The sequence below is a fragment of the Tachypleus tridentatus genome, chromosome 13 (genome assembly GCF_004210375.1).
Source record: "Tachypleus tridentatus isolate NWPU-2018 chromosome 13, ASM421037v1, whole genome shotgun sequence".
Taxonomy (NCBI): Eukaryota; Metazoa; Arthropoda; class Merostomata; order Xiphosura; family Limulidae; genus Tachypleus; species Tachypleus tridentatus.
In genome coordinates this window covers 44804639-44831153 of record NC_134837.1, presented here as the reverse complement: position 1 = coordinate 44831153, position 26515 = coordinate 44804639, and the positions used below count along the sequence as shown (strand labels likewise).

Genomic DNA, 26515 nt, shown 5'->3' with positions numbered 1-26515 from the left:
GCTTTCTGGAATTCCAGAACTTGGTGGAAATAGTCGTTAAATAATTCAGTAGTGTCTACGAAGTATTCCGGTACAGTATAAGAACATCATAATTTCAACAACGTTCATATAATGGATATTGACACAGTAAATGTTGAAATGCGTCTCAATTCGACATGAAACTATATATATGTATATATACATTCATATGCTTTGGAATCTAACGTGTGCTGCCACAAAATGTCGAATATGCGTTACTTTACATTATAATGGTAAGCTAGTTAATATTTCTTGCCATAATTCTTAAAGGATTATTGGACACTAGCTTTATTACATCAAAACTATTATATGTTAGTCCTCACTCAAGAGAATAGAGGTTGTATTTATAGATTTATTCCTCTGGATCTACTAGATTCGGCGATAACAGTGCCACCTATAAACAAATTTGAACAATACTTTCCGCAGACGGGTTTGAGGAAGGATTGGTTATATCTTCGCTTCATTTCTTCCATGAAGCAGAAAGAAAACTAATCTTGATTCCAAGAAATTGAGAAAACTGTGGGTGTAGAAGTAATGGGTGAAATAAATGCTAAGACCAGCAGTTTTATCGGTTTTATCGGAATATTTGAGGATAAATATATATGTAAATATAGCTGGACATCATTTAGCTGTCTTTAATGAGCGAAAAATATTATGTTAAATATGAGAAACTGTCGTGAAGCAGTTATTGATAGTGATCACCGACTCATGTGAGATGTTCTGAGAAAGACAAGTTGTAAGATATAATGTTAGTAAACTACTACAAGAATTTGTAAAAAAAAATTGGAGTGTTTAAATAGATATGTAGTCTTTGAAACTATGAATGATAATGTAAACTGCACAGTTGTAACTCAAATACTATGACATGAAATATTAAACATATAAAAAGCTAGAGAAATAATCATTATACAATCAGCAAAGTGGAAAAGAAAAGCTTGGATATCAGGGAACTTTAGTAGTTATAGAACAGAGGAATATTAAAAAAAAAACAATATGTTTAAAAGAGAAATAAAAAAACCTTGTTTTATTAAAATATGAATGGATCAAGTACTGGATATCATATAAAAAAGTTAACAGACTAGCAAGAAGGGGCAAGCGACAGTATCATGAAAGCATCACTGGTGAAGCCGATAAGAAAATTACTAGAGAAGATAGTATGGAGGCAAGGGAATCTTAACAATTTATTCAGTAAATCATTGAATGGTAAAGAGGTAGTTTTCAGATACAACTATGGATGTAAAGACCAAATATTTGTACTGAAGCATGTCAAACAGCAAAGTGTTGAATACAGTCGACTTCTTGTAATGGCTTTTTTGACTTTGCAAAAACTTTCGAAAGTTAACAAAGAGGTGTTATAGATAATACTGCAAGATAATGGTCTTACTCAAAAGTACGTTGAGCTAATTAGAGCTTTGCACATAGGAAATAAATGACAAGTATAGTTACTAGCACGTGAAGAGGAAGTTTCTTCAAAGGGGAGCTCTTTCCCCTCTGTAATTTGTATAGATTATCTAATGAAGAGAACAGTCTAAGATAAATAAATAAATATTCCAGGAGTTGATAAGTATTTGGCTGATTTAGAATATGAAGGTGATACTGTTAGTTAAACCGATGATTTTGTTGTTGATTTTAATTTCGCGCAAAGCTACACGAGGGCTATCCCTAATTTAGCAATGTAAGGCTAGAGGGAATGTAGCTAGTTATTAGTACCCACCTCCAACTCTTGAGCTAATATTTTACCAACGAATAGTGGGATTAACCGTCACATTATAACGCAACCAGAACTGAAAAGGTGAGCATGTTTGGTGTGACGGGGATTCGAACCCGCGAACCTCAGATTACGTACGAGTCGAGTACTCTAACCACCTGGCCATACCGGGCCGAACTGGACATTTAAACACGCTGTATAATTTATTAAATGATTTGGATATCTTTGCAAAAGAAACAGGTATCAAGATAAATATAAATAAGGCAAAACTTATGACAGGTGAAAACAAATCACACCCAACGAGTCATAGAAGAAGTAAATAATTTCAAATATCTTGGCACAACTTTTACAAAAAATGGGTCTCTGGAAACAAATTCATTGGAAAAGTAAAAAAGGTACATCAGGTCATGAGCATGTTATTCTGAGCATGGAAGTCGTGCATTATTCATCAACACCAAGGTTCAACCATATAATACACTAGTTAGATCAATTATTTTGTGTGAATACGAAAGTTGGTGCCGTAATAAAAATGTGCATAAAAGATTTGTGAAATTTGAATACAGAGTTCTGATGATAATACTTGAAATTAGGCTCATAGATCGTGTATGTATGAAGCATATGAGAGATAAGAGAAGCAACGTACTTGCATTGGATTGATAATGTTATGAAGATGTCTAAATGGAAATGGATCTCACATGTGAAGCGCAATGACATTGAAGAAAGATTCATTGAGCAAACAGTTAAATGGAATCTTAATGAAACTAACAATAATGTGCTACTTTAAAACAAGGTTTTCAACATTTACAAAAAAGAATAAAATTATGTTTTATGAAATGGTTTATTTGTTCCAATGTATTTATTTTATAAGATCTCACTTCATTACTGGACAAAGTCACTATACTTACAGATAATAATAAAAACTAATGAAAAATTAATATGTCCCGACATCTTCTCTACACACACTTTGCTTAAGAGCCTGCAACTTGATTCACATTACACAAAAACTGACATTTTATATTAATAATAATATTTATTGTTTCGTTGTATAAAGTTTTTGGTACTTTTTATTTATTTTATTTTTCGAAGGATAAGTTTTCCATTTTAATAAATGCCAGCATGTTATTGGATTGATAAGCCAGGAGCAGCAATAGGTTTCGCACAGAAGCAAAACTGAAAAGATAACATATATATCACATGTTTGTAATATTATCTGAATAACCTTTTTCGTTTCAAAACTATGAAAAAGGCGTATTCTGTTATAAATTCTCCTTTAATTATATTGCTAATAAAGCAAACTGATTGAAAGTCACATGTTATACGAGAATACACCAGCTTTTATACATTACAAGTAAAAAATATCAAAAATATTAAGTTTCAAAAGAAATTATGAGAAATTTTTAGGTGTTTTGCTACTTTGAGAAAGAAATTATGTTTAAACTAGGCTTACTCCGTCTTTCATATCATTTTGTTTCGTATAGACACTGATAAATTAAGAGCAGGTTTACTGTTCGACATGAATCCATATAATGTTTTTATCTGATTTACTTCTACCAGGCTCCGTCCAACAGATATTTTTACGTGAGCCCAAGGACAAAATGGTCATTTTAGGAGAAAACATTCTGCTTCCTTGTCGTGTCCAGAACAAGATAGGAATGCTCCAATGGACAAGGGATGGATTCGGTCTGGGGTCGGATCGAGAACTAATCGGTTTCCCTCGCTATACTATGGCTGGCAACGACGACGAAGGTAAGTCGAATAAAGCTCGATAAATATAAATAAGCATGTTAATAAAAATATGTAATATTAGTAAAATAATATAAGAGTCAAAAAGAAAATCAGTGATATGAAACGATGTAATATAAATGCTAACGTTAATACATATGATGTTTTTGAATATGTATGTTTGTATTCAGCTATATCTATATAATATATGAATATATACACGTGTCTTGATGAATAAAGCGTTTCGTAGTAAATTCTTTTAGTTAATATTGCACATTTGTAAAAATCTTGACCACTCGACAGGGGACTATTCTCTGCAAATTGTGAATGCTCAATTGGTCGATGACGCAGAATTTCAATGTCAAGTTGGAGCTGCAGAAGGAGTTACAGGAATTCGGTCTACAACCGCTGTTCTTACTGTTCTCGGTTTGTAACGTAATTCTTATTATGTTTGTGAAAGCTTCTTCATTCCTTCATCAAAAGAAACAATTAGTCACATGAGAAAACTATTTTGTTTTGCTACGTTTTGTTAATTATAATTTTTTATGATAACAGAATATTTGGCCAGGTAGTTAAGGCACTCGACTCGTAACTTGCGGGTTCGAATCCCAGTCACACAAACATACTCGCTCTTTCAGCTATGGCGGCGTTATATTGTTTCTGTAAATCCCACTATTCGTTGGTAAAAGAGTAGCCCAAGAGTTGGCGGTGGGTGATGATGAGTAACTGCCTTCCCTCTAGTCTTACACTGTTAAATGAAGAACGGATATCACAGAGAGCCCTCGTGTAGCTTTTCAAGAAATTCAAAAACAAACAAACAGGCAAAACAAATTTTAATAAAGGTATTTGTTATATATTTATTTCAATGAATATTTAATGATAAGACTTATAATATGCGATTAAAATTAATATTTGTGCATTGCAGATATATCGTAAACATATCGTCGATTTAAAATTTCATAACATAGAGAATGTAAAATGCGATTTCTTAAATGTAATGTTACATTTATTCATACACAGCTGTTATGCTTCGAAACCGAAAGAAAGCTACAATAGTTAAGAACACAGTCTTAGACACACGTTGTTTTCGTTTTTTTTTCTGTCTATGAACTGAAACGTTTTCAGTTGAACAATTTTCATTTTATGAAATTCAGAATTATTATTCCATTGTGACTGTACTTTTGACGTTAGGTTTACATTAGCTCCCCAACGGGTGAAATCATAAAATACAATCAAATGGGCAAAAAGCAAGTAATTAAAGGTGTTTTGATATTAGGAAAACCTAAAATATAACGTAATTATAAATATATTTAAAGAATTAGCTCTTAAAAAAACCAAACTTAATCAAATTAATGCAATTTTTTTAGGTATTGTTTTTTTATTCAAATTACAAAGCGTTAGATGTTTCCACAGCTATGTTCTAATATTTCATTTGCTTGACTGTTGTAGTCGTCCTCTATGTGTTCCATCTAGATATATAACAAGCTGATTAAGTTTAGAATTTTGTTTAGCCGCTACTTTTTAAGAAAGATTTCCAAAGTTTCATGTAGCTGTTTTTATGTGGCAAATTTTCTTAATTTTGTTTGTTCAAAATCAAGTGATGGTTTATGAAACTCTCTAAAAAAAATGTTATAATGAGATTGCGTGCAAAAATTCTTGTAAACGCTGTGACACAACTGAAGACAGAGAGAGAAAGAAGAAGAAAAACTGAACATTTCTTTCTATATAAAGGTTAAATATAAAAGTACCCCATTGATATTCTTTTTTCATATATATTTAGTCGATTACTTCAAATAGGTTGGTAACTAAGGGGCCTGGAGCCAAGGTACCTGTTATTCTAAATTGAATCCTGACAGTTGCAAAGTTGTCAGGATTTTTATGTAAAGAATCCAATACTGCCTTAAGTTTGTTTGAGTCATCTTACGTTTTTCATAGATTCTCATCGTGTTGCTCAACAAAAGATTTTTGGAGGTATATTTTCGCTCAAGAATTTCCTACTTCAAATTTATTTTGGCTTTTCATAAAGTGTTTTTTTCTCTCATAGGATTTAGTCCCTGGTGAGAGAAATTTGTAGAATTTTACCAGTCTGGCTTTACTTATGTGTTTGCTCTTTCGATGATTTTTATAGTAACTAGTGTGTATATGTACATAGATTTAATCTATCTCCTGTAATAAAAGGTAGGTGTGTTAGAAAATCATCATAACCTCTGTTTATGTAACAACCTTGGTTTGCACTTAATTCAGGCAAAACAACTTAATCTCTTGATAAGAAATACTGTATCATTTTCGTCCAACTCAAATTTATTTTATATTATTTATTGTTAAATGATTAAAATAAGGCTTGATGAGAATACAAGAAATATCTTTCAATAAATATTAAAACATTATTTACGGATTGTCAAATGTTAGAATATCCGCTTTCTAAAGAAACATTTAGCTTTTAATTTTCACCCTCAATAGCTAATTTATAAGTGATAGCTTATTATAGAATGTTAATATTTGTTGTTATTGACATAAAATGGTATACAGTTTAATATTTTCTAGCTAATATGCAACTCAGACATCCCATATACTAAAAATTAAAAATTATAAATAGCTAAATAATGCCTGTAAAAATTTAATTACTAACTAGTATTTCTTTCTACTAAAATTACATTAAGTAGCACAAAATAAAACCGTTTTTTTGCCTAATTATTAACTATTGAACAGGTAGAATCGTTTGCTAAACATAAATGTATTTACTAGTCACAATACGTTTTGTTTTACATGTATACCTGAAAAACTTGGTGATTCAAACAGGTTTAAGTAAAAACTAAATTCTTGTCTGTTTTATTGTTATTTTTATTTGAATTCATTTTCTATACGGAAATGCATACGTTTTTCACGAGTTATACCATTACCTCTAACCTTAAGTTCGTGAAATCTGAATACATTTCTTGTTCAGAACTCTTACAACGTTTGTAAAATGTAATATAAGTTACTTTATAGTGCCCAGGGCAGTCTTATAAGAGAGATAATTACTTAAAGCCTCTACTTTTTCAGTTCCTCCGGAACCTCCTATCATTGTACAAGGAGATTACCTTCGTTCCACTAGTGGCATGACAGTTGAGCTGACGTGTGAAGCCCGTGGAGGCCGCCCACCAGCGGAGGTGAGAATTATATCGTTTGTACTGCTTCGTAACGTTATACATATAGTAGTATAAAAAAAAAAAGACGTATTCGATTTAACCGCCACAGCTCTGTTTGTATATGTGTATATACACGTATAATATATGACTCTTCATTATTTATTAAGATATATCTTTATATTCAGTTACCTCAAGAACATTCTGTTTTTGTTTATTTCTGTATTCAGTCCTTTTCATAAATCTAATTAATTGTAAAGTAAACGTATGTTGAAAATGCTTATAAGCACAGAAGTCGATTGATCTTTAAAACTAAACATACACATAAACATTAATGTACTATAGATCTTTGGAGAAAAAGGATAAATCGCTGTCATCTACTTTATTGATTGAGTTATATACTTTGTGCTGTTCATGATCAATCAGTTAAATTAATGATGCTAATGCAGTAAAATTTGAAGACCAAACAAATACATCCTCATTATTGTAATAACCAAATAGCTCTTTAAATACCTCCTCATTACTGTAATAACCAAATAGCTTTTTATTTTTTCTCTCTGTTTGAAACTGTCAGTCTCCAACTTATTTTGCTATTTTAAGTTTGTTGTTGGACTTCTACGGCATGTCCTTTTAAACTTTATCAATGCTGATTTACAGAATGTATTCGTCGAACGGTAAACTGATTAAACGCATGCTCGAAAAACTTATGGATTTGTTATACACGCTCATCTATGGAACAAACTGAAAGGGTAGTTTTGAATTATTCAAACTAACAATTTAATGCACAACTTAACAATCTAAAATGACTTGCAAAATAGTTTTTATCATTGTAGACGACCATAGGTTTCTACAGTGTTATATTTCTAACATAACGACTTTAACTACAGTTTATAATATTTCTGACAAAATAACTATGACTTGTTTTCTTAATTCAACCGAGGAAGAAAAATTAAAAACACGAAAATATCAAATAAAGCATGAACGGGATATTGTATAAATAATTTTTAATAGGTGAAATAATTGGAATTATTTTAGAATACTGTTTTTGTTTATTTTTTGCTGTGAACAAACTATTGTTCATTATACAAATAATTTCAATTTTTCTCATAATATATATATAAAACTACAAACTACTGCTTTAGGTATAAGCCATCAAATAAAATTGTTCAATATTTTTCAAAAGACTTACGTAATACTTTTAAAAATAATTATTATGTTTAAAGTCGACTCAAAAGTATTCTGATCATATTTTATATATATATTTTTACCATAGTTGTAGTATATTTTAATTATTTCTTTCAAAATTCTTGAAGACTTTTAATCCGAGAATAAAGAAGTTACTTTTTTAGCGTATTTCAAAAGTCACATGCAAGAGAGAGTATGGTCTTCTATCTTCGCATGTGTAAATTCCTTTTGCAAGTAAGCTCTCAATATATGGAAGCTAAGAAGCTAGCTTTTATAATTATATGAAAAAACAACCGAATTGTAATTGCCTTGTTTTTTGTTTTTATTGTTTTAGACTTCATACGTATAATGTAAAGCTTCACCCATTCTACCTGTATTGATAATCTGGCGAAAGAAAGTTTATATTTTCGAAAAGCATTTTTGCCGTATGAATTTCCTTCGTATGTTGTATAATTCATTTTCGATTAATACAATATACTGTCAATGCAGAGGATACTTCTGTCTTAAAATACAACCGTTTTATTTAAAATACACTGACATTTATACAAATTTACTACTAACTTTTGTTATGCTTTCATTCATTTTATCAAAACCAAACTAACCAAACCTTAAAAGTATCCAACGTTTAAGATAGTTATTAATATCCAAGAATGAATGGATTACTATATCGTCACTTAGAACAAACAAAACAAAAGCAATTTGTAAGGAGTTATTCTTTTCGTCCAAGGAGTAAAAACGTCTGGACATAAAATTTGATTTTTTTTATTATTCATTTGGAATTAAGCACAATGGTACACAGTGGACTATCTGTACTCTGCCCACCGTGAGTATCTGTGTGAGTCCGCAGACATACCGCTGTGCCACTGGGGAAAAGCTTGAAGTTTCTCTTTTCTGTTGGTGACAGACTGGAGTCTAAGACCAAGGACTGAAGCGTAGTTTTTCAAGATATATTTTTAATTCAATATCCCCCCTACAAACACCTTAATGATTTCCCACGCTTTTAGAGTGACACTTAACACTAAGATATTCTAAACATAACTACCCTTGCCCTCTTAGAGCACGACAGCCCGTTTCAAGAGAAAAGGGGGTCACGCAGCTCAAACCCAGTTTGTTCTCTTCGGTGCCCTAATTTTCAAAGATTTTAAACTAAGTATGGATTTCACCTTGACTCTGTCTACATAACACTCATCAGAAAGACGTAGCAGGCCTGTTTCTTTCATTACAAGCAAAACGACTTTCATTGTAAACTTCTGTAAGAAAAATAAATCATTAGCGATTTTTGCAATAAAAACCTATTAACTAATTAAGCAATTCCGTAAGATAATTAAGAAGTAAATCGACTGAAACTTTTTTCTATATATAAATTTAATGTGGTAAGTACTATTATTCAAGTTACTAAATATTAAAAAATTACTGACTGGCTTTTCAAAAACATATTCTAAAATAGCTTGAAGGAATTATTTTAGAAGACCAAAAATAGGAGTAAAAATTAAAATGTGAAAAATATGTGGTGGCGAATCGGATTGAGTGGTAAACTGATTTTCTATTGGCTTATCAACTGAAGTAAACCAGGTGATCTTATCATTCAAAATGAGAAAATAAGAAATTAGTTAGGTTATAATAGTCAGCAAAATAACCTGTTTATTTTATACACGCATACATATATAAAAATATACATCCGATCGATGGCGATGTCTCTAAACATGTGATAAAACGCAAATGGATATCATCTAAAACACATTAGAATAATAAAAATCATATATTCCTTCTATAGTTAGTGTTACGAATGCGGGATTATGACAAGTATATTAAAGCACATCAACAAGAAAGCTTATTTTATAAATCATCTTTAATTTTGCAATTTAGACTAAAACATATATCTATTACCTAGGATATGGTTACTTTTTCCAGAACTGAATTTTTGAATAAAAGTTTATTAAAACTTGGTCACGTAAAAATACTTTGAGTGGCCTTAGATATATATTGTAGTATACAACAACAAAAAAAAATTAAATATATATATATATATATATATATATATTGTAGTACGCAACAAAAATAAGTAATTAAAATACTAATTATATATATATTGTAGTACGCAACAAAAAGAAATAATTAAAATACTAATTATATATATATATATATATATTGTAGTTGGAGGTGGGTGATGATGACTAGCTGCCTTCCCTCTAGTCTTACACTACTAAATTAGGGACGGCTAGCACAGATAGCCCTCGCCTGGAGTAGCTTTGTGCGAAATTCAAAAAACAAACAAACAAAGTACGCAACAAAAATCAATAATTAAAATAGTAATTATATATATATTATAGTACGCAACAAAAAGAAATAATTAAAATACTAATTATACATTGTAATACACAACAAAAACAAACTATTCAAATTCCAATTTAATGAAACAAATATTTCCTCTCCTCAAAAGCAAATGCTTTTTACTTTTTTCAGGCTCAGAGAAAATAAAATGTCTTTCGCATTCAGTGATAAATATTCAGTTCAAAAGTGAGACATTAGTAAAATATATTTGATCATACAGAGTTATACACCATAAATGTATTGATAAAAATAGTATAATTTTTGGCCCCAGTAGCACAGCTGTACCTTACATTTCTTATTATTTTATGCTAAATCATAGCTTGCTTGGGTTGATGAAAAAGGAGAAGTGGTTCAAGTGAATACATATTACAAAACGCACCAGCTAACTGATGGAAAAAGAGCTAACGCCATTTTGACTTGGAAGTTCACTCCAAAGAGAGAACACCATATGAAAAGTTTCATCTGCCGATCTGAAAACTCTGCGCTCAAGCAGCCTGCTCTAGCAACCATTAAAGTCGACGTGAAATGTATGATTCTACTTTTTACTCCACTTAGTTTAATTACATTAGTTAAGACTCTTGTTTAGTTACCCTTTCTTTGTGTATATACAGTTTTAATCATGTTCTTAGTTTAGCTTTAATTCTTTAAAATAATACCCAGTTCTCTTCAGGTTTTAATTTTTCGCCCATGTATTTGACATTTAATGATTTAAACAAAATGTTAGCACCAAAAAGAGAAAATAAATTTATTAATTTAGGAATTATAAGTTGAAATAATGTCTTAATTCGATCCACTAACCATTTACTTTCTTGCTTTAGAATGTGCATTTTCGTTTACATCATCATAAAAATAAATATTAATTGAGCAATTTTATATCTTGAGTTTGATATAATTTCTGGTGTTAAAAAAGCTATAGACAACCACACCTTTAACACATTAAATGGTCTAAGTCTAAAAGTAGATAAATGAACGAAAACTTTGGAATTTTTTATGTTTTTGTTGGCTGAAAAATTGTTGCACGGGTTGTCACATTTTATTAGGAATATACAAAGAAATAAACTGTATATTTTTAATCAAATATATTTCCCTGTTCGCTCACTTGTCTGTTTATTTTAACAGATGCCCCGAAGATAGATCTAACAGTTCACAGCACCAGGATATTGGAGAATAACAATGTTCGATTCACTTGCGAAGTCGACGCTAATCCTCCTGGGGTTTCCTTTAAATGGTATAGGTGAGGAGAATGCTTCGACTTTTTGAAATTGCTATTTTTTATTATGCGTTCTCAAAGTAAAGAACAAAAATGACAATCTCATTGAAGACTGACAGAAAGAAAATGTATATTTTACTTCGTTTTTCAAAACTGAAGCCGTGGGTACTTCTGTTGCAAAAGATGAAAATTTGAAATAATCTTTAAATAAATGCATGTCAAGTAAAAAATACCATAATAGCCTACAGCTATTGTATAGGCCTTGAAAATAGTTACAGCTTAATGTATTTTTATATTGAAAGATAAGAAAAGTGTAAGCAAAAATGTTTTGCATGTTCTTCGGATAAGTAGGACTTTTGTTGTAATAATTATACACTCGAATTTGTAACGTTTTTATTTTTAATACCAGGTAAACTTTTTAACTTGTTTAGGTATTCTTTTAAATACTTTTTAAATGCTACTAATGTAACAACTGTCTTTCCATATAAGGCTCAAACGCAATTTTAGTTTGGCTTCCAGACATCGTAAGCTTGAAAGTCATCAACATGCAATTATAGTTCTTCCAAAGGGTAAATACTACCAGAATTAGAGGGATTTTATCCACAAAGAATTTCAGAATAAGACCATTATAATTTATCTGGCGAATCACGATATTATACATATAAATAAATATATAACAGTTATATATTTATACACAGTTATGATAAATTAATTTGCTGCATAGATAGGTAAAGTGGCAATAATTATGTGTTCCACTCGTAGAATACTTCTTCATGTACAAATAACGACCTAATTGTGATACTTTTATCCTGGGAAAGGCACCAGAAGTGATTGACTTGTCGTTAAGATAACTCTTAATATAATGTGAGTGTTTTGATGTGACTGACAAACAATCTTCTCCAACAGAAATGATGAGGAACTTCTTGATGAGCATAGAACAGTACTTATACTGAACCGAGTAACCAGAGAAAACAATGGAGACACAATTAGTTGCGAAGTGAGCAACACTGTTGGAAGTACGAAAGCAATTCATACAATGAACGTCCTGTGTAAGTAGTGCTACTACTTAATTGTTTGGCTCATTTCAAACTTACTTCAAATTTGTATCTTCGTGGTTAAGCAGATATTTCATTTTGTAATTCACAAGCTCAAATTACCATATAGCGAACCATGTGCACTGAGGTAGTATTTATTTGCGATTAGAGTTTGTGTTGTTTACAGTAATTTTAGGTTTCATTTATTATGTCACTCACAGCCAAAGACACTACTGTAGGCACTAATAAAGCTAATGACGAGATTTACTTCTGTTTATGGTGACTGGTCGACTGATTGGATAAGAGGCACAAAATATAATACCATGTGATTTGTGACCATAATGATGACAGAGTGCGAGTTTCTTTTGAATAAAATGTTAACATATTAAACATGATTTTGTACAAAGTTAACATTTTCAGCAATAGCTTCAAAAAAACGTGTATTCTATTAATCCTTTAATTCGTAATGACAGCACTAATGGAAAAAAGACAGTTTCAATAACAAATAGTAAAATATATGTAGCTTGTTATAACTTATGACATATATCCTGGCAGGTTCAGTGGCAGAATAAATAGGTGGGTAATATAAATTGTAATAAATTTACATAAAACACTGTCATGTGTATGCGTGATCTTCGCACAAAAATTCGCTGTGATTTGTTAGGTTAATAAAATCAAAAATATACTTGCATGCCTAATATAATAAAAGAAAAATTGAGCCATTTTTTATACGAAAACTTTGTTCTTTGTTTATTATTCGTTAAACATTCACGATGTCAGATATTCATGGTTTTCATTAGAACATATCCCGAAAATTAATCGGGCATTAAAGACAAATGTATTCTTTTCATAACATAATGCAACTTGATCTTGTATATTAATTCCTACGTGAAACTCTTTTTTATTACGTTAAAAAATAAGAATAATAAAATAACTTATTAGTGTTAGTTTTTCTAAATATTGCATTAGAAAAATTGCATAATTAACTCACGAGAATGATTCTACACATAAATTGAAGGAGTGTTATTAAAAGACTAGGTTTATCAAAGTATATCAATATTAGAGAACAAATATTGCCGTTAAGACTGAAAGTTATGATAAGTCAGAGGTTTATTTTTATTATCAGAGCCGCATTTAAGAGAAGTGTTATGTTGACACAAATGAATAATGATCAGCGTTATTACTAAGAAAAACATTTATTTTCTAAAGTTTCAAAGATGAAAATATTAAATCGATGACAAAAATTAGAAATATATATTAAAGTGAATTAGACATCATTTAAGCTGCTTCACTCTTCTGCATGTACAATAAAGGTAATTAGTAATATTATAAATTCAGTCTGCGTATATTACATCAATATTTGAACAGTGTAATGCATAAAATTAAATAAATCAATGCATGTGTGTTTGTAATAATATCAGAAACACAAAATTAATGATGTCACTAACGATATATTAGGAATTTAGACTTCAAATGATGTGTAATATGCCATTGTTGTTAAGAGATAATTATGCTGAATCATTAATTATATTATACACTAAAGAAAAGAATTTTTCTATTATTTTAATCAAAATAATTTTGTAAGTTTCTTGGAAATTACATCTGTTATAGAAAGCATTAATTCTGAATATAATGTACAGTTGTTAAAAATTTAAAAGTAATAACAATAATATCTCGAGCTACACTTTCTCTTGAAAGAATGTTCTACTGGGTTTCGTATTTCACGCATGACTGACAATTCTCTTCTTTTATATGCCTTCGTTGCATTACTTACATTTTATGTGCTTTTTTCTCTGAATATTTGTTTCCGTAGGCGATGTATGCATAACTTAAATGTTGCGAATTCAGTTTATTAACATATATTGAAACTTTAATCGTCTGCATAATAAGTCTTTCAAAGAGATTTATTTTATTTTAAAAGTGACTTTATTTTACTTAAATCGTAACAAACTGAATATAAAATATTTTTAGTGTCATTACTATCGAACCTTTTTTATGTTTACACATATATATTGCAACGATTAGATGGACCTAGAATTATCAGAAATTTAGAAAATGTAGAAGCTGATTTAGGCGATCGAGTGGCACTGTTATGTGATGTCGACAGTAACCCAAAAGCAAACATCATCTGGACATCTGAACATTCCTCAGAAATATTAGGGACTGAACCTGTCCTTGTGATACCAAATGCAACACCAGAAACTTCAGGAGAATACTACTGTAGAGCAACAGTAAGCGGTTTTCCCAAATAACTGAAAAGGTCATGGTCTTTTTGAAAGGTATGTGAAACAATGTGTAAGCTATTTCGTAGTTAACAATATTCTAACCTTAATAAATGTTTTATATCCAGCTAAACAGACGAATAGACAAATTAGCATTAGCATATGAAACCAGAAAATAAATTAGTTTTGTATTGGAAAAATAAAAATAAAGTACTTATAGTTCAACGCCTACATTTATTTACAATATATCCACATGTATCATTTATACAAACACAAAATTATGTTCGCATATATGTGTGAATTGTTAATATTGTTCTGCGACAAATAGTTTTAAAATACTTTTTTATAATAAGTCTCCCAATAAGGTTTCCAGTATGAAAATTTGTGCAAAAAGATCAGTATTATAAATATATGATACAGAGAGTTTTTCTTTTTCAAGCAACTGAAAAAACATTATTTCACATATTATTTTCACTAGTTTAAAATCCCATAAACTTTGCTTATGTTTGAGAAAAAAATACTGACTTTTGTAAAATATTTATATAAAGTTAACTAAATAAGTTCCAATTTGAAATGCTTTTATTCTGGTTCACAAGACATCTGTTCGTTATCTAAGGGACCGATGGTATCGCAATATGGTGTCCCTCCGTCTGTCTGTGTTTTCGTGCATCTATCTCAAAAACCGATTTACTGATGTACATGAAGTTAGTGTGGGACAGTCCTCCCCAAGTAATTTAGTACGGATCCAAATCTGGATTCGGGATCTATTTGAAGCATTTTTTTATAATGAAGAGATAGGACACAATGGAAGTTTTGGATTAATAACTTTGTAAAGTGTAATCGAATTTGTACCAAGTTTCATGGACACATTAAGAATAAGACTCTTCATCACAGTACAGAAACTAATCTTGATCGTTCATCATTTTGGATCTGAGAATGATTTTCTGAGTTTACGAAGGAGAAAATTGACTTCATTCAACATAAACGCATGGAATTTCGAAAACGAACGGCGGGGTGCGAGTACAGAATCTCTCTAATTGATATTGTTTCCTTTTTTGCCTAGATGTAAAAATGATAAGCTAATCATAAATAACATGTATCCGTTATATATGTAAGGACGATGCTTCATTATATGTTGCTATTAATAAATGAATTATAGAAATTCTTTGTCAGAGAAAAATTACGAAATATTCTATAACAGGAAGAATCAAAACCTCAATTTAGTAATTAATGTAGCACGTGTTTAAAAAGTCACAGGTCACTAAATGGATATTTGTTATTTAAGGAGGTATAAATATCGGCTTGCGCTGTACACGGTGATTTGTAGGAAATAAGTTTTGTAAGGATTATAAAATTGTTGTCATGGTTAACAATTATATTAGGTGAATCATGATAACTTTCGATATTCGCAAATCGCGAATGGATCAAATAGTATATATTACATAAAACTCACTGCTTATATATAAGCACTGATCTTAAGTAAAAAGGAAATCTACTCATTCAAGTATGTTTATTAAAACGAGCTTTAGAATATAACAATGCTTTTAATAACGATGAGTCTCCCGTTGTTACAGTGGTAAGTCTCCGGATTTACAACGTTAAAATCAGGGATTCAATTCCCCTCGGTGGACTCAGCAGATAGCCCGATGTGGCTTTGCTATAAACATTCACACACACACTAATGATGGTAGCTGTATTGGATCCAAAAACTCGTTTCAATAAAATATAGTTGAGGGTGTATAAATCTTGTTTGTTTATTTATTTTAAGTAAGATCAAATAATGGGTGTTGAATAGAACATATATCCTGTTGAAACATTACTGAGTAACGCGTTAGAAAGCTTCTTAAAACATTATATTTTTAGGCTACGTGGAACTGGCACAGTCTTCAAGATGTTTAGATTCCTCTGAGTGACAGTGGTTCATATAAATTAGAAAACGTTCTTATTTATTATATTCTACAATAACCAACTTGGTTAACTTCTTTTCGTAAACCTAAACAGTACGTGTAAATCGCTCAACTAATGACATTATAAAATATAATCGAGGTTTGTTCACAATAATAAACAATTTGTCGAAATAACCATCTATTTTTTTTTATACCAAACAAACAATAAAGTATATCTGATATAACTATCTATTTCTCTATACAATACAAACAATAAAGCATATCTGATGTAATAACGTTCAGTTTTGTAGATGAAATAAATGTTTAAATTCAATATATTCATATCCTACTGACGCGGCCCGGCATAGCCAGGTGGTTAAGGCACACGACTGGTAATCTAAGAGTCGCGGGTTTGAATCCCTGTCACGCAAAATATACTCACTCTTTCAGATGTGGAAGCGTTATAATGTCAGGATCAATCCCACTATTCGTTGGTAATAGAATAACCCAAGAGTTGGCAGTGGGTAGTAATGACTAGCTACCTTCCCTCTTATCTTACACAGCTAAATTAGGGACGGCTAGCGCAGATAGCCCTCGAGTAGCTTTGGATGAAATTCAAACAAAACCTACTGATGTAAAAGATTTCTGTGCATTAGAACATCTTACAGATTAATAGGATCACTGTTTAAATCTAAAATATCCTTCCAAGTTATATGAAAGAGATAAATAGACGTAAATAAAACTATCATACAGATAAAATATGTGCTATAAGCCAAAACAAATGAATGTAATTAATATTAAAATATCGAAATAAAGTTTTTATGAGTGAAATTATTAAATTTCTTTAGCCTACAACTTTCTGCACGAATTTCTTATAATTCCCAGAGTGTTAAATTAATTTAACTATTTTTTTATATCGCGAGTAGCTTGAATAATATTCCACTCAGCACAAACGAACTGAAGTATAATTATTTGCTTTATCACTCATATCTAAGTAGACATTTCTTCACACCTCGGTTATTTACTTTATATTTATGAAAACGTTGAAAGCAGAAACTGGTTTTTAGCTGGAACCATTCGTTAGCTCCATTTGTTTGACACTAAGGATTAATTTGGTAATTACATTATGTTATCATTTTTCCATATATATACTACATAATTAACGTCATGTAAATGTTCTACTATCTACTATGCATATGAAGATAAAATATTATAATATAAGATGGTGTAAGTTATTTTGTCGAAATGAAAGTAGCTATTTTCTATACTCTCGTATATTCATTTGATATCCAAGACCGTAATAGAGTCTAAATAAAGCTTCTTCGTGATAATCGAGTAAACATCATTTAGTGCACTTATTCAAATCAGACTGTTCCGAGAATAAGAGCCATACTTGCGTGACATGTTATACTGTAACTTCCATAAGACAAAGAGATAAGGCCCAGCATGGCCAGGTAGTTAGAGTGCTCGACTCGTAATCTCAGTTAGACCTAACCCGTGGGGGTGTTATAATGTTACGTTCAATCCCATTATTCGTTAGCAAAAGAGTAGCCAAGAGTTGGCAGTGGGTGGTGATGACTAGCTGCTTTCCCTCTAGTCTTACACTGCTAAATTAGGGACAGCTAGCTAGTGTAGCTTTGCGCGAAATACAAAACAATAACACAAAGAGATAAATTACATGTTGCATTGTGTTTACTGAAGTACATCTTGTTTTGCTTGTGTACAAATTACACATTGATCTAAACTTGATCTGAGTGTTTTTACTTACATATCATATATTGTATTAAACAGTTACTTTCATTGTACAGTGTAAAATTCCATTAAGTGGGTTTAAAAAATAATTGAAACGAAGTTTCAGGTAATTTAAAATCGTCACCTTCAGACATACAGGAAGAGTTATTTTATCCATACAACGTTTATATATGTAACGTATAGTACTCACTCAGTAGGATTAAAAAATGTCATTGTAATTATGTTTGAAAGGCCTAAATAACTATTTACATTGTCACACTCATTGAATCATAAAGAAATGTTAAATCTACAATTTGTTATTTCTGTTCACCAAAACTTGTTAAATCAGTGTTATCATGTTTTGTTTTTTTCTTACGTGAAGAACATTTTTGTGTTTGCAGAAAAAAAGTAATGTAAAAAAGAGAGGCGAGGATTGTTCTAAAATAGCATCAACTCTTATACAGTCGTAATGTGGTTTTTATTGGCTGTCTGTCACGGTGTTTCTCATCCTGGCGTCTGAAGTAGGAATTTAACGGATGCTCCTTTCTAAAAATTCTGATTTGCTTAGGAATGCAAAGTACCAAATGGTACAACAACAATTTTTTTGATTAGTTGCTCGGCTTATGAAACGTAGCTCCACTTAAGATAATGTCCAACTGATTTTTCGCAGACTTTGCAAATACTTTAAATCATTCCTTCAAAATATTTTGTGCGTGTCTTTGCTCAAATTAAAACATGAAAGAATTTTATGTACGTTCATTCATTCAAAATTATACAATTACATTCTTTCACTGAATAATTTGTTTGTATAAAAGCGTAGGTTAAGCTAAGCAAGTAATCGGCCAACGTAATTAGCGTCATTATAAATACATATGTAGTGAAAGAAAACTTCTAGTTTCATTGTCCCTCATTCGTCCTTCCGTGTTTCCTTGGGTACAGGAGTTTCTCTTTGAACTTGAAAGTCCCATTTCACTGATTATGGGAAATATACAATGGAAAAATTAAGGGTAATGATAGTCAGGTATTAAAAATGACTCATAAAGGAAAGCTCAAGAATAATTTTGCTTCAACACATATAGCAAATGTGATTTGAATCATAGTTTTAAATATAAGTTAAAGGTAATCTTTCCTAATAATTAAGATAATAATTACAACTGAGTCCGAAAAACAAGTCAAACCTTAAATGAATTTTTACTTTCAGTAAAATGGATGTATTCATTCAACATTTATATTTGAGCTCCTTTAAATGTTTATAATTATACCGTAATTTTGCAATTAATTTGATTGATAATAATGTTTGCAAAGCTTTTGACGATTAAAACAGTGAATTTAAATTAGATATTGATATTTTAATGTTTACTAAAATGATGAAATATTGCGCGTGAAACTTCAATCTCTCTCTATACGAAACTCCCATTTGAATGTGATATTCACTTTCCAAGTTCAATTGCATTGATCATCTACATAAAATTACAGTTAAAAGCCTCTAAACCAATTAACACTTGAAACTGTCATTATTATAAGTAGATCATTAGATGATTTTATTTCTGGTAGAGAGAAGTCATTAAAGTAACTCAATCATCAACGGGAAGGACTTTATTAGATACTAGCAAAGCTACCCACGCCAGGCGTGGAATTTGTTTCATTAGCGTCTCAAAGATGGCTGGACGGCGTGCGTGTGCGTCATTCGACAACACTAAGAACGAATATCAAAATTGCTGTAAAGCTCGTAACATTGAGAAAATGAACGAATTGAAAGAAGTTTAGGATTTCTTTATGCAGCGTAACAAGTACTTCTGAAAGTTTCGTGGTGATTAGAGGTCCGAAAGTTTGAAAACTTTCGTCACGTACGAAAAGGAGAACGGGTAGAAGTTTGTTATAGAACAAAACCATAGTGAGCTGTCTGATGTGTTTAACACGGGGAATCGAACCCAGGATTTTAACGTTGTAAGTCTGTGAAATTACTGTTGACCCATCAAGAAGCAAAACAAGTAGAAGGAACACTATATGAAAGACACAAGTCGCTTTGTAATACAAATTATATTTTATACCATACCAGACGATTTTTCTAGCATTACTGGAGTTATGAAAAGAAAAATTTTTAAAACCCGATAATTTCTGCAGTTTTACCATTTAAATGATCTCAAAGCTTTTATTTCCTTACTCTTAAGACCCTAACCATTATCACCTATATGTTATTTATAGGTTTAGTTTGAATTAAAAATTAACTAAGCGGCATGCTTTTTAGTCTGAATTTACCAAATTCTCAAACGTCCTACATGAAATTCTCGAATCTCTTACAGTTAAATTAAATATAATTTCCAGTTCGGCTCTGATCTCCTAAGATATAGCTCTAACTTAAATATGACTTGTGAATTACTTAAAATTGATAATAATTACAGTAAACTCGCTTAATCTGATTCAGATCCGAACTGTTAACGTCTATGAGAGTGTATGATATATATATATATAGTGCATGGGTTATGTTTGCCCTATACCAACAGGTCTAATGAACTCTTGTTTTATTTGAATTTCGCGCAAAGCTACACAAGGGCTATCTGCCCTAGCCATTCCTAATTTAACAGTATAAAACCAGAGGGAGAGCACCACCCACTGTCAACTCCTGAGCTACTGTTTTACCAACAAATAGTGGGATTGACGTCATTTATAACGCCCTCACTGCTGAAAGGGCAAACATGTTAGGTATGATGAGGATTTGAAACCGCGATCTTCGGGTTATCAGTCGAGCGACCTAATCACCTGGCCATGCCAGACTGATGAGTCCTGGCAAGTGTAGCATGATTTACACGTTGTAACGTATTCTCTTATGTTTTCTAACTAATGAGTTTTTAGAAAATATATATATAATACGTTTAAGTTATCTTTTATACCTGTCTTTTCCAATTTTTTGTCATCCACGCTCCCCCTTTAACGAATATGTTTATTGGCCGTTCCCTCTATTTTTGAATGAATCAAAAAGCGAATTAAGTGACGAGAAATGTTGTGTGTTTTGTAATAATTGCGCACTATTTTCATTAATAAAAATAAATGACAGAGTGCTTAATTCTTCATTATTACACTATTTATTCCACCCTAGTCGCTCATCCCTCAAAAAAGGATAAACACATAAATAAACATTTATTTGTTTGATTTATTTGCACTTTCTCAGGGAGACGTAAATTCTTTGAACTTAGTAGTTCTTTGCTCTAGTGTATTAACCATACTAAGTCAATAAGCTGTATTAACCATACTAAGTCAACCAGCTGTATTAACCATACTAAGTCAACTAGCTGTATTAACCATACTAAGTCAACCAGCTTCCAAGACGAAAGTTGAGACTACAGTTATTTCTGGACCCTTTCCTTGCCAACTTTTTTATATCTCGCTTTTTTTTTTTTGTGCTTTCTTGGGAGACACTATAATATGTCCGTCGTCACAGGTGTACATTTAGAGCGTCTGTAAACATATATAATGACGCATCAAGGTTTTTGAAATAGTGTCCCACAAAATACACTACAGTATTGTTGGCACATAACTGTAACCAGATTGCTAAGTCATTAAAGTACATTAACTTTGTTTAAGCATGAGCTGAGAGCGATCCTAATAAAAATATTCTAATCTTATGTCAGTATTAAAATAACATTCGTTAAATGCTGATACTGTAACATACAGTAATATATATATGTACATTTTGTAACAAAATAAGAACTTTTGATTTATCAGTTTCAGTAAATATGAAAATGAGTGGTACAATTCGGAATCCAAGCACAGTATTATCAGCTAACCTCCAGAGAAGTAAATATAGAGCATTAGCTTCCACGTAAATAACGTTTTTGTGTTCTCACTAGAGAGATTTTCTTGGAATTGAAAAGAGTTTTAAGCCACCGTACTTTTAGACCAGTAGGTTTATGAATGATTCTCTATAATTGCATTTATATTATATGTTTGAAAAGTCTGAAGGCTAAATTTTGAGACGAAAACAACTGTGGATAAAGCGCTTACGATTTTTTTTCAGTTTGTTTGAAAATTATATTTACTGTCATGAAAAATGTTCTGTTGTAAAAGAGTGCACATGTTATGACAATTCAATATCCGAAAGCGAGACCGTTTTTATGAATCGCTGAAAGTTTCAATAGCTCAGTTACATTACTCAAATGTTTTTATTCTGTTTTATTATCTTAACAAATACAAAATACCTGTAATTAATTTATTTACCAAAAGAGTGTTTATGATTTCTTCAATTTGATCTTATGCCCATGTTATGTTTTCTAAGAAGCAGATTTGAAACTAAAGTGATTTTATACAGTAATGAAAATATGTTGTTATACAATATGACTCTAAAAAAAATTTAATTATTGGTGGACCAGAGTTACTTCGTTATATTAATGTAGTAAACTTCGGATTAAAGAATATCTTAAACTTCCTCTGTCGACACAGTACTAACATATCTTAATCGTACGACAGGACCACCTATTGTTACTGCAACGAAGAACCAATTTGGGAACGAAGGAGAAACTGTAGAAGTGGAGTGCATGATAAAGTCCGTGCCCCAACCCTCACGAGTCATCTGGACTAAGAATTCGCAGGTAATTTATATGTGCCATGGATGTCTGTATTAGCTTAACAAAGGTGTTCTTAAACACATGAAACCATGTTATACAAAGGACGAGTCACAAAGTGTATACGCAAGGAATATTTCAAATCACAATACAGTAATTCAGAACTAACGAGAGGCTAGCTCAGATATCTAGTGTTATGCATTCCTCTCAGTGATGTGGGACAATTACGCGTAATAAGTTTTCATACGACTGCTTTACAGTTTATTACAACACAGCCGGATAAGTGATAAGGAATACCTTCTTTCTTTTATTCCTTAATATTTATAAAATGAGCCTTCACTAAAGCCAGATATCCTAGTTCAGGATTCCATATACTCTTTTAAACTGAAATTAAGAATATTAAATGAGAAACTAAATAACACTATTAAAGTAAATATCAAAATAGCTTACCTGTTTTGTTTAAATATATACTATCAAATACTTAAGGAATGTTGTAACGTCAGCGTCTAGAAAGTAATGTTTCGTAAACTAAGAGTCAGAAGTGTAAAAAAAAATTATTTCTGCATCAAAATGTTATAGACCATTTAGTGATACAAGACAAATATCATAGAATTCTGCTTTCGAAATACCAAAAATGTATCTATTTTAAGTTGGTTAGTTCATCCAAGTCGAGATAGTAAATACAAATGATCGATAAAATGTGCTATGTCACAGTAGAAACACAAATCTTTGCACTTATTCTCTACTGTTTCAAATGTATTCAGATCTACCTATTTCTTATTTTATAAAGTTTTACGTTTTTGGAGTTTTGTAATTCTTCTTTGAGATTCTACCATTTCCAATATGCTTGGATAAAGACCTCACGAAACAGAGAAACAATTCAGTTTATGAATATTATAATACTTTAATACAACTTTAGACAAACCTCACTGTTTTGCTCGTTAAATTTCGGTTTAAGTTTACTGGTAAACTGAGTTTCTTCTACTCTCAATTTTGTTCATTTTTGGTTCTTAAAAAAAATTTAGATTGTTCGATGGCTTATGAGACATTCAGTTAGAGCATTCTTCTCAACACTTGAAAATGACGTGAGTCTTAACTGCGAATAAAAAAAAGTTTCTTAAGTAACAGACCGAAGTGCATTTCGTTTATTGTCCAACGTTTCAGTGTTAGCTACGTGTTGGGCCCAGCATGGCCAAGCGTGTTAAGGCGTTTGACTCGTAATCCGAGGGTCACGGGTTCGAAACCCGGTCGCACCAAACATGCTTGCCCTCCCAGCCGTGGGGGCGTTATAATGTGACGGTCAATCCCACTATTCGTTGGTAAAAGAGTACCCCAAGAGTTGGCGGTGGGTGGTGATGACTAGCTGCCTTCCCTCTAGTCTTACACTGCTAAATTTGGGACGGCTAGCGCAGATAGTCCTCGAGTAGCTTTGTGCAAAATTCAAAAACAAACAAAGCTACGTGTTAATGTAATACAACACGTTAGACTTGAAGAATGAAGAAATAGAGAAATGGTTCAATCTGTGAATATTTAAAATACCTTAAAGTATAAAACTGCACAGTAATACACATACTTTGACAATGTTAGTTCTCAATGTTTTGTTTTTATTTATTTTACTAATTGAATACTGCTAGTCTCATATATTTCCAACCTAAATGTTTGTGTGTATTCAAATATACTGGGAGCATTGTATTTTTAATACCTTACTTGAGATGAACCATTTGGTTGTTCAGATAATAAAAATACAGTGGAGTATCGAAATAATAAAGTATTAAACGTGTAATATTACTATAGCAATAAAGCCGGACAGCAAAAATAAGTATCTGCCTTTACTACTAGAAAAAAAAATTAAACTGCTTCTAATTAATAATACGATGCTGGTTCTAGATATCATACTGGAAATTACCAAACTCCTCCAGTTTTCGATTTATTCAAAATATTCTTACATATCTGGAAAATAAGAACTTTTTTTCTTTAATAACTATTTATTCATTGAGAATTACATTTAAGAATGTTCAAAAATAATTCATGATATTAATTCTAGTTCAAAAAAGCAATGAGTGTAATACGATTATATAATGAAAATACATTCAAACTGTGCTCAAATCTTTCATCATGGGATTATATTTTTGTTACAATATATCTGCATTTCTTTTTGCGCCTTTTGTGTTTTGTGTACGTTCTCAATTTCACGCTGTAAGAACTAACAGTAATTTCCCATAATCGCAATTCTGTGGTTCTTGATATCACTGTTCCATTATAGAAATGCCCTGGTGAAAGCGCTCACTATACTTATCGCTCGCTGTACCTAGTTCATTTGGAAAGACTCATAAGTGTAAAAAGTGCATTTTTAGTGACACTTTATACCCATTTTCCTATAGTTCTCGATCATATCCTTTATCATTAAAATATAGTTTTCATCTCTGTGACTTCCTAAGATATTTTGACAACTAGTTGGAATGATTTCCAGGAAGCAGCTCTTTCTGATTGAGTACTGTTTCAAAATCATCATATATCAGTACTTCCCAAATCTTTGGCCCAACAAAGATACCTCCTTTTACTTTTGCATCATTTACTTTTGGAATATTTTCAGGCAAATATCTGAAACCGTTACCATCTTTTATAAAAATCTTCATGAACCCCAGTTTAATAAGAAATGGAAGCAGAAACACATTTTGAGAATTCACTATAGGATGGTACTCAATATTCCTTTTTTCCTGGTATGTAATTCTCTCTCAATGGTCATTCCTTCTCTTTGGAATAGTTTTTTTCATCTCGACAGCCCTAGAGACCCAAAAAATAACAATGTTTGGGAAGCCCATTCTGCAGGTCAAGCACTAGTGAAATATATTTTAAACTATCACATTTGCTCCATCTGTGGTGATTACATGCTTTATTCTGCATGCTTGGGTAACTTTTTCATATTCACAGCGTGAGCAACGGTATTGATGACTTAGTGTTCCTGTTATTCAAAAGTTTAGCTTTCAGACGACTTTTAGACGACTCTATAAAAAGTCTCCCTTCTTGGAGATGATGTTCATTACCTAATTATTCCATTAGTGCATAAACATTTGTACAAAAGCACAACGCATCTTGTATGCTATAATGGGAAGCAAAACTTTGATGGCGATTATGATAAATTAACACTCTTGTTCCTGGAAATAATAAATTCCACAGCTGAAAACGACAGTCAAAAAGTTTTTCCATGCTGCTTTAGTAAAGACAAGTCACGAATAAGGAATCATTTAGCTCTTCCTGTGTGACCAGGTGAGGCAGTTTATGTTGAAGTGCCACAGGTACAGACTTACTAATGAAGACGATTCCTTGTCTTCTTCACAGGATAACTCTTCCATTTTCTAATTTGCTGGTAGATGTGGCACTGGAAGTCCATCCGTATTAGATACTGGTTTCATTTCAGATGCAACAGCTGGATATTTAATGTACTCTTTAGTTTTACCTGAGTATCCAAAAACAGTAGTCATGCAAAAATAATAATCAGATAGACAATATTTGGGCTTACACCAAATCATAAGAAATACAAATGACATATTGTTCTCTTCTTATTCAACCACTGTATCAAGACAAATGGGCAAACTGTATAACACAGAAATGGAATCCAGTGTTTTATTGGTCACCAGTTTTACATTCAAAATATTGGTAGCATATTACCTGTACCTCTTATGTGATTTTTTTTTCCTACGTGAAACTGTAAAATATTTTCTATAAATGTAACAGAAACTGTTTGGATGATTTTTGTACTTTCGGACTTTACTTGAACTGGAGG

The 26515-nt window shown here is 31.3% G+C and overlaps 1 pseudogene across 1 annotated transcript in view; it reads left to right on the top strand.

The window, feature by feature from the left end:
- Nucleotides 1–26515, top strand: part of LOC143240314 (irregular chiasm C-roughest protein-like) — a 75428-nt pseudogene that overhangs the window by 35145 nt on the left and 13768 nt on the right. Inside the window, exons 4-11 of the transcript XR_013021710.1 lie at nucleotides 3281–3472; nucleotides 3752–3874; nucleotides 6491–6597; nucleotides 10409–10616; nucleotides 11209–11323; nucleotides 12206–12348; nucleotides 14359–14612; nucleotides 22637–22758. The product of XR_013021710.1 is annotated as an irregular chiasm C-roughest protein-like (transcript). The remainder of the gene's footprint in view (nucleotides 1–3280; nucleotides 3473–3751; nucleotides 3875–6490; nucleotides 6598–10408; nucleotides 10617–11208; nucleotides 11324–12205; nucleotides 12349–14358; nucleotides 14613–22636; nucleotides 22759–26515) is intronic.